Here is a 10,747-nt window from a genome sequence, read left to right on the forward strand (position 1 = left end):
ATAGAAAGGGGCATAAGGCTAACACTAGCCCCTAAATCACATAGGGCTTTTGTAGAACATGACTCTCCAATGTGGCATGGAATTGAAAAACTCCCTGGATCCTTTAGCTTTGGAGGAAGTTTCCTTTGGAGGATAGCACTACATTCTTCTGTCAAAGCTACAGTTTCATCATCTTCAAGTTTCCTCTTGTTTGAGAGAATTTCTTTCAAGAATTTTGCATAAGAGGGCATTTGTGAAAGAGCATCAACAAAAGGCACATTTATATAAAGTTTCTTCAAAACCTCTAAGAACTTCCCAAATTGCCTATCAAGCTTGGCTTTGTGAAATCTTTGTGGAAAGGGAAGTTGTGGCTTGTAGGGTTCAGGAGGTATATATTTCTCTTCTTTTTCTTCAAATTTCTCCTTACATTTTTCTGCACTCTCTTGTTTTTCACTCTCATCAGTCCCTTTTTAATTTTCTCTCTTCTCACTGTTTTCACTCTTTTCATCATTTATAACTTTTCCACTTCTTAAAGTAATAGCTTGACACTGCTCTCTTGGATTTTCTGGTTGACTTGGAAGCTTTCCAAAAGATTTAGCACTTGAGGAAGATGCTTGTTGTGCAATCTGGTTTTCCAGCATTCTGTTGTGTGTTTGCATCTGCTCCAGCCTTGCTTTCACCTCTCTCATCTCCTCATCATGCTTATTTTGGTTGGCAAGAATCTGTTGCAATAAAGCTTCAGTGGTGGAATTTCGTTCTTGCTGTTTTGGTGGAGGGTTCATATTTTTCTGCTGAAAATTAGGCAATGGTTGCCTATTTTGCTGATATGGAACTTGACTCTGCTGTTGTGGTTGAAAATTCTGATTTTGAACTTGACCTTGCTGATTGCCCCATGAAAAGTTGGGATGATTCCTCCAATTTGGATTGAAAGTTTGAGAATAAGGATTCCCCATTTGCTTGTTTCCATAATTACCAACATATGCTGCTTGTTCTCCATAATCTACTCCACAGCTGGTTGTTTCCTCTGCATAAGCCACTTGTTGTGAACTTCCAGCTGATGATGATGATGAACTAACCAACATACTCAAATCTTCCATCTTCTTAGCAAGGACATTTGTAAGTGCATCAAACTTTGCATTAATCATGTTGAATGGATCAAGATCATACATTCCAGCAGCTTGCCTTTTCTGAGTTGGAGCTGGTCCTCTTGGACTACTCCAAAGATGAGTATTCTTTGCAATTTTCTCCAATAGCTCATAAGCTTCATCTTCATGCTTAATAATAAATTCTCCTCCTGTTTGAGCATCAATAATTCCTCTGATTGCAGGAGTGACATTTGTGTAGAAATTCTGATTTATCATCCATTTTGGAATGGCATGATGTGGGCATAATCTTTCCAATTCCTTCCATCTCATCCATGACTCATAAAGAGTTTCATCTTCTCTTGGTCTGAAAGCTGTCATTTGATTCCTCAATTCTTGAGTTTTTCCAGGTGGAAAATATTGTGCAAGAAATGCATCAGTGAGTTGCTCCCAATTTGTAATTGAGTTGTGAGGTAAAGAATCAAGCCAATCCAATGCTCTATCTTTCAAAGAGAATGGAAATAGCTTCAATCTTGCTGCATCATCAGACACTCCAGGTTGTTTTTGCATGTCGCAAATCATAGCAAATTTCTTCAAATGTGTGTGTGGATTTTCAGAAGGGTGTCCTCCAAATTGAGAGTTTTGGATCATTTGAAGAACTCCAAAATCCATCTTGTAACTATTTGCATCAATCCTTGGTCTTGCTATGCTCTCTCTCAAGTCATCAAAACGAGGAAAAGCATGATCCATCATACTTCCCCTAGGCACGTTTGCATTAACAACTTCTTCCCCTTGGACTTCATTTTCATCGTTTTGACCATTTCCAGCATTACCAACACCAATTCTAACTCTTTCATCAGCCATGTCTGCTTCAATTTCAATCTCTCTCACAGCTTCCTTCCTTTTTCTGGTCTCTTTCTTATTGGCCTTACAAAATTTCTCTATTTCGGGATTGAACAATAAGGATGTATCACTTGAGCTTCTAGCTCTTCTCATAAAAGATTAAAGTACCTGAAAAAGAACAAACAAACACAAAATGAAAAGATAACAAAGATAAAACTAAAAACAACTAAAATAATCAAGAATTCAATCTTAAACAAACAACTCCCCGGCAACGGCGCCAAAAACTTGATGCGTCCCAACCGCAAGTGCACGGGTCGTACAAGTAGTATAGAAAAATATCGATCCCACGAGGAGTTGTGTTAATGATTGAATTTTCGATATAAAAGTTGACTAAATTGAAGTATTTATGAAATTAAAATAATGAATTAATGGGTAATGGAGTATGAAATCTAAATGTGCATATTTAATATTCTATTCAACAATGTATTAATTAAACTAAAATTGCATCAAATAGAAATAAGCAAGTTCAAATATGGCAATATTTAAAATGGCAAATGATTAAATTTGATTAGAAATTAACAATGGTAAAAAGGTGATTCCGGAGTTCGGGATTTCATATTCGAGCTATTCTGGGATTTTAAATTGGTTGTCCAATCTTATGAAACTATGAGTTTTAAGGAGATTAATTCTTAAATCCTTTGAATTCCCTTTCGAGTGAGACAAAGAGTGCCTTAATCAAACTAATCCTACTTTCGTGGAGTTAGAATTAATTAAGACCCATTAAGTTCCTTAATTAATCTGTGAATCCTCTTAATCCTTAGCCTATTTCTAGGTCTAAGTTAATTAAGTCCAATTTCCTGATTATCTATCACAAGGCCTTCTCCTTTCGGTGCTTCAACCATGGATTAAGAACATTACTCAATGGGATCCTACATTAAGCATGTCATTAAGCATACAAGAAATGAATAAAACTCATTAAGACCACAAAATATGGATTACCCAATCAAAATCCACAAAATATCTCAAATATTACAACCCTTACTCCAGAATCAAAAGTAAACTACTCACTATCCATAATGCTTACAAGATATGATGAGTTTAAATGGAAATAAAGCTTTAATCTAAGCTAAGAAGTAAGGAATTAAACACTAGAAATGTAGAAAAGTGTAAAGAAAGAAAGAAATCTGCAAATCTTGGTTGAAAATTGGTGTGGAAGGTGAAAATGACTCCTTAAATTCTGCTCAGCCTCCTCTTCTTCTTCTTTGCTCCTTTTCTCCTCTAAATTGGAAAAATGAGACTATTTATAGCATTTTTCTGACATGGAGCCCTAAAATAGTATGTTCTAGGAGGAATACATTAAGGGAATCTTCTGCCAGCTCATTAATGAACTCTTTATGAGATCAGATAAGTGGATCGCATAAGTTATGCATCCCTTATGCGATTTTCTGGTTCTGGGTCACTTATGAAGTCGCATGACTTGGTGCATAGGTTATGCACAAATTCGTGAATGTGCATAAGGGAGGTGAGAATGTGCATAAGCTATGCAGTCTCCTTATGCACATTTCGGCTGGTTCTGGAACAGTGATCTTCCTCCTTATGCAGAACTGCATAGCTTATGCAGCAAGTTATGCACAGTTTGGTCAATGCATATTTCAGCTTGAAAACTTGTTTTTGGCATCTTTTTGCTGTAGAAGACACTCCTCAATGGCAAAATTCTCTTTAGTCCTTCAAAAACACCATTTTTCCTACAAAACAAAGTAAAAATTACAAATTAGTGCAAAATTGACAACTATGAAAAACTAACTAATTAACTAATGAAATTAGCTAAAAATGACTAATAATCAAATAAAATGATTGTGAAATTAGACCTAAATGACTATGCAAAATGTGTGCATCACATAGGCTTAGTGAATGGATCAGCTGGATTTTCAGTTGATGCTATTTTCTTCATGGCTACATCGCCTCGCCCAACTATTTCTCTGATAATGTGGTAGCGCCTTTCTATGTGTTTGGATTTCTGGTGAGACCTTGGTTCCTTAGCCTGTATGACTGCTCCATTATTGTCACAGTGTAGTGGAACTGCTGACTCAATGGAAGGAACTCGTAAGTTACATCACGAACTTCTTTATCCAACGACTTCCTTTGCAAAGATCTCGATGCAAAGAATATACTCGACCTACGTAGTGGAATCTGCAGTCGTGCTCTGTTTGGAACTCTTCCAACTGACTACACCTCCATTACAAATGAACACATATCCAGAGGTAGACTTTCTATCATCGATATCTGATTGGAAATCAGAATCAGTATAACCATCCAATTGCAAGTCTCCACCTCCATAAATCAAAAATAAATCCTTAGTTCTTCTCAAGTACTTAAGGATATTCTTGACAACTATCCAGTGTTCCAAACCTAGATTGGATTGATACCTGCTAGTCAAACTAACAGCATATGCGATATCCGGCCTAGTACACAACATTGCATACATTAAACTTCCAATAGCCGAAGCATATGGAATCCTGGCCATCTTATCTCTTTCTTCAAGTTTCTTTGGAGACATCTCTTTAGAAAGGTGGATACCATGTCTCACTGGTAACAATCCTCTCTTGGAATCAAACATGTTAAACCTCTTTAACACCTTTTCCAAGTATAGACTTTGAGATAAACCAATTATTCTTTTCACTCTATCTCTATAGATGCGAATCCCAAGAATATAGGTTGCCTCCCCTAAGTCTTTCATGGAGAATGTATTTGACAACCATACCTTTATATTCGTCAACATACCTGTGTCATTACCCATCAACAGTATGTCATCCACATATAAGACAAGGAAAGTGATAGCACTGTCACTAACCTTCTTATATACACATGGCTCATCCTCATTTTTTATAAAACCAAAGGATTTAATGGCTTTATCAAAACGAATGTTCCAACTCCTCAAAGCTTGTTTCAACCCATAAATGGATCGCTTTAGCTTGCATACCTTGGAACCATCTTGGGATTTAAAACCCCTAGGTTGTTCCATGAAAATGTTTTCTTCAATGTATCCATTGAGAAAAGCTGTTTTGACATCCATCTGCCAAATCTCATAATCATAGTATGCAGCTATTGCTAATAAAATCCTAATTGATTTAAGCATGGCAATAGGCAAGAAAGTCTTCTCATAGTCGATTCCTTGCCTTTGGCAAAACCCTTTCGCTACTAGCCTTGCCTTATAGGTCTCTACCTTTCCATCAGAACCAATTTTCTTCTTGAAAACCCATTTGTTCCCTATAGGTACAATACCTTCAGGTGGGTCAACAAGATCCCAAACTTGATTCTTATACATGGAATCAATCTCGGATTTCATAGCATCAATCCATTTTGAAGAGTCTATATCTGATATAGCTTCTTCATAAGTAAGTGGATCATCTCCATGATCTACTTCTTCATGAGTAGACAACTCTTGTTCTTCTTCATGAAGAAAACCATATCTCACTGGTGGGTGAGATACCCTGGTTGTTCTATGAGGAACAGCTGTAGATTTTTCATCAACGGGTATAGGTTGACTAGATGGATCTATATCCATCTGATCTGTTGGTTGGTCAGAATTATCCAATTCTAACTCTATTTGCCTTCCTTTGCCTCCTTTTTGAACAAACTGTTGTTCAAGAAATGTGGCATCTCTACTTATCACAACCTTTTGTGAAGTAGGCAAATAAAAATAATATCCAAAACTATCTTTTGGATATCCAACAAATCGACCTTTTTTCTGATCTGGTCTCCAATTTATCAGTGTTCAGTTTTTTGATATAAGCTGGACAATCCCAAATCTTAACATGCTTAAGACTTGATTTTCTTCCATGCAATATCTCATAAGGTGTGGAAGAAACTGATTTTGATAGAATCCTATTCAGAATATACAAAGCTGATTCTAATGCAAATCCCCAAAAGAAGATTGGCATATCAGTATAGCTCATCATACTGCGTACCATATCCAATAGGGTACGATTTCTCCTTTCAGATACACCATTCAGTTGTGGCATTCCTGGAGGAGTCAGCTGAGAAACAATGCTATGCTCTCTCAAGTATTCATCAAATTCAGTACTCAAATATTCACCTCCACGATCTGATCGAAGAGCTTTAATACTCTTTCCTGTTTGATTTTCTACTTCAGATTTAAATTCTTTGAACTTTTTAAAAGATTCATGTTTGTATTTTATCAAATACAAATACCCAAACCTTGATTTATCATCAGTAAAGGTAATAAAATAATGAAAACCCTCTCTAGCCATTTCTTTAAATGGACCACATACATCACTATGTATTAGCTCCAAAATATTTTCAGCTCTTAGCCCTTGTCCAACAAAGGGTGATCTAGTCATTTTACCCTGAAGGCAAGATTCACAAGTTGGAGTAGGCTCAGAGCCCAATGAGGATAGAATCCCCATTTTCTCCAGTTTTGCAATCCTATCTTCTGCAACATGACATAACCTTAAGTGCCAAATATATTTTGAACTTAAGTTGGTTTTCACCATGGCATTGCATTCTTTTAGATCACTTGCATTCAATTTGTGTTTGTCATTATTTTCCAAATAATAAAGACCATCATTCATATAACCCGAACCAACATATTTATTTCCAAAATAAATATTGCAAACATCATCTGTGAACTGAAATTCATAGCCATTTCTAGTCAAACTAGATATAGAAATGATGTTCTTAAAAGCATCAGGTACATATAAAATATTATCCAAACACAAAACATGTCCAAACATGTAAAAAGATTTAGATCCTATGGCTAAAGCTTCAACAGTTGAGCCATTGCCAATCCGGACTCTAATATCTTGAGAACGCAAGCTGCTACTGTTTGCTAGTTCCTGCATATCATTAGAAATGTGAGAATTGGCACCAGTATCTAAAACCCAAGTCAGATGAACTATGAGTATCATCGAATCTAAATAACAAGATATGGACATACCTTCCGAAGGTGTATCCTTCTTGTCCTTGAGAAGCAAGATACTATGGGCGCCTTTTCCAGTGCCCATCCTTTTGGCAGTGGAAACACTTTCCTTTGCCTCCATTAGCTTTATTCTTCCTTTTCTGTTTAGCTATTTTCTTGGAAGGACCAGGAATCTGAGGTTTCTTTTTCTTATTTCCCTTCTTCTTGTTGGACTTTCCAGCAGAAGAAGATGCAACCAAAGCTACCTCTTTTCCTTTATTGCCTGGCATATTCTTTTGGGCAATAACCAAAGATGTTGAGTAAACCAGCTAAGGTGCATTCTGTTTAGTCATATGGAAATTTGTCACAAAATTCCCAAAAGACTCGGAAGGATGAAGGATCAAATCATGCAGTAGTTGGAAATCCATGTTGAAGTCAAGATGTTTCAACTACTCAATCAGTCGAATCATCTTGTGGACATGATCCCCAACATTCTGTCCCTCAGACATCCTCATACGGAATAGCTGTCTAGATATCTCATACCTAGCATTCCTACTGTGCTCACCATACAACTCTTGTAGGTGAAGGAGGATCTCACTCGCACTCTGCATGTTCTCATGTTGCTTCTGTAACTCATTACTTATGGAAGCAAGCATGTAACACTTAGCTCTCATATCATGCTCCTTCCACTTGTCCAAAGTTTCATGTTCCTCTTGTGTGGCCTCTGGAGGTAAGGGACCAGGAACATTTGAATCTAGAACATATCCTATATGTTCAAGGTTTAGGACAAGTTTCAAATTTCTTAGCCAATCGCATGATTATGTCTTGTAAACATATTGTGATAAAGTATGCTTGCAAGGATATTGGATGGTGGTGGTTGTTTTGTGCTCATTTTTATCAGAAAATTAACTGCAGAAAATAACCAGATTAATTAGTAAATGTATCATGTAATTAACCAAAATGATTATGGTCTTTTAGTCAAATTGGTCCTCCCACTAACTTAGCGAACCTACACTTCCAAAGTAGAAAACGAAAATCCTAGTTGGATGGATTTCTAGTGGGTGATTGAATTCTTATAATTCTATTGATCATCCTCAGGTATATCCATTATTGGAATTACAATAAACTATAAGTGAGCAACTCCTTGCCCATCACATCTCGTGTGAGGTTCAATCCTTTACCTAGCCCCTAATGCTCAAAATCTCAGGTACATCCATTATTGACTTATCTTGCATTAGTTAAGTTGATCCCATTGAGCCAGTAATTATGCAAATAATTTTAATGTCCTCAGGTACATCCAATATTGGCCACCAAACCATTTACATATTTACAACATCTCATGCTTAATAATTATTCTTAAGAAAATCTCTTAAATTAATTGCATCTTATGCAACTATTTAAAATTTCTTAGAATAATTGCCCAAATGGAGGGCCTATGTTATAATTACTTTAATTATAGCATTTCCAACTTAATCATTTGTTTGGAAGATTTTATGGTCATTCTAATTACTATTAAGGTCTCACTTTGCACATTATCCAATTAGCATGCATATATCATATAATAGCATACATTCCCATACATCTCATGCATTCATGGATAAGCAATAAATATGGTATGATCATGGACTTTCTAAGGGATTCAATTATGAGCCACCAAGAATTGAATCAGGGCATTCCTAGGTGCATTTCATTCATTCATTCATTTTACAAGAGTTGCTGAAGGAGTACATAATCAACACTTGATCTTGAATTCCTCCCACTGATCCCACCAATGCTCTTGACCTCCTTGAACTTCTTGCAATCCAATATTACATGGTAATCCTTGGCATACCAAGGTGAATTTACAAGAACTTAAATAAATGAAATTACAACCCAAAAATTATTAAAAACTTAATAATACATGCCCAAAATAAATTAAAATAAATTAATTAATTTACAATCCCAAAGAAATATAAAAGAAAAAAAATTCAATCACATTGGTCTTTTATAGTCCATGATCATCCATCATGCATATCACTATTTAACAATTAAATAAAACATACATACTTAAATTAAATTGAATATCTCATATTCAACTTAAAAATCTAGATTTGAATATGATTCAAATAAATTTAGAAATTCAGATTTGAATCTCATTCAAACAAATTTAAAAATTCAGATTTGAATCACATTCAAACAACTTTAAAAATTCATATTTGAATCACATTCAAACATTTTTTAAAAAATCAGATTTGAATCACATTCAAACATTTTTTAAAAAATCAGATCTGAATTTTATTCAATCAATTTTAAAAAATCAGATTTAAATATGATTCAAACAACTTTAAAAATTCAGATTTGAATCACATTCAAACAATTTTTAAAATTCTGATTTGAATCATAATTTAATTGTGTGATTAAAATTACTAATTAAACACTTTAATTAGTCAAAGAATAGGCCTTAGATCATACAACAATTGCAGAATTAAAAGCCAAACCTTGAACCACCCATGGTAGCCAAACCATGCGCACCATTGATGGTGTTATTTAAATATGCCGCCACCTTGCTTTGCAACCAGCAATGATCTTTTGATCTCATGATCAAACACACAATTAAATCATATAATCAACAATCTAAATGGCAAATATAGTGGCTCTGATACCAATTGAAGGAACAGAAGCGTGAAAAAACACAAGTTTATACCATTGAATTCAAAAAATTTTCACCTAGGGTCACATGCATCATGCAAGATTTATTTTATCTATTTGATTTCAATGATAAACAATATATTAAAACTCTTTTAATATGTTTTTGGATCTATATTTGCCATTTAAGATTTTAAAATTAATCAGATTAATTTTAGAACTCTAGATTAAATCAAGAATGATTACACTAACCTCTTGATGCACTGCATGCGGCGCGCCTTTGAGATTCGTCTTCAGGACACCAGATGTTGTTCCTCTAGCTTGTCCACACTAAGAACACCTATGGCAGCCCTTGAACAGCTTCTAAAGCCTTTTCTATTAATTAGAAATTCAAGTTCTGCCTTTTAAGAGATTAGAGATATAAACAGGACACTAGAAACAATTTCTAGTGTTCTTAATTCAAGAGATTGATGGCTAATCTCTTTGAATTGATGAGAGATGAAGAATAATAGATAAAAAGCCTCAAAGTGGCATGACAAAGGAGAGGAGTGGCTGTTGGTTATTTTTCTTTTCATAACCACACTTAAATAGCTAGGTTAACACATTAAACCCTTGCCACATGTCACCCTTTGATTAGCTCTAAGTTTAAGTGACCCAATCACATTGTGCCAAGTGTCAAACCTATATTTAATCTTGATTTTAATCATCTTACATGATTAAAAAAACATTTGGCAAACTTATGTGTAATCCCATGTGTCACCATCTCATAGTGCCACGTGTCACACTGTGAAATGACCAAAATGCCCCTGTGTCTTAATTTTGAGTTCTTAACCCAAAACAATTATTTTTTCTTCTTCTAATTAATTTATATCAAATATAAATTAATTAATTAATCTCTATTAATTAATTTCTCATTAATTAAATTCATATTTAAACACTTTAAATATAAATTTAATATATACTACACATCCAATAATCTAGATTTAGTTTCAAGTCATGCTAGGGACTTTGCAATTTAATTGCAAACCAAACCTATTTAATTAATCAATTAAACTCTTTAATTAATTAATTAAATCATATTTAAATAGGTGATAACTTGTGTATGTGTGTGACTTACTAGGCTCATCATTAATTGGCAATGAGACATGATATCAACTCTTAATATCATCAGAACTCTTTCTTACCATAAATGATTTCTCTAAATCATTTTATGAACCTCATAGACCATGGTTAACACCTAGCATAGCATGCCATGGCCACCCAATTAGTAATAAGGTTTACCTTAAATGAACCTATAATC

General features: G+C 34.7%; 1 non-coding gene across 1 annotated transcript; it reads left to right on the plus strand.

Moving 5' to 3' along the window:
* Nucleotides 1-1,350: 1,350 nt before the first annotated feature.
* LOC131178143 (small nucleolar RNA R71) lies at nt 1,351-1,457 on the plus strand. The gene has a single exon (XR_009147274.1). It is a non-coding gene; the product is annotated as a small nucleolar RNA R71 (small nucleolar RNA).
* Nucleotides 1,458-10,747: the final 9,290 nt, after the last annotated feature.

This window comes from Hevea brasiliensis, chromosome 2 (assembly GCF_030052815.1).
Source record: "Hevea brasiliensis isolate MT/VB/25A 57/8 chromosome 2, ASM3005281v1, whole genome shotgun sequence".
Classification (NCBI taxonomy): domain Eukaryota; kingdom Viridiplantae; phylum Streptophyta; class Magnoliopsida; order Malpighiales; family Euphorbiaceae; genus Hevea; species Hevea brasiliensis.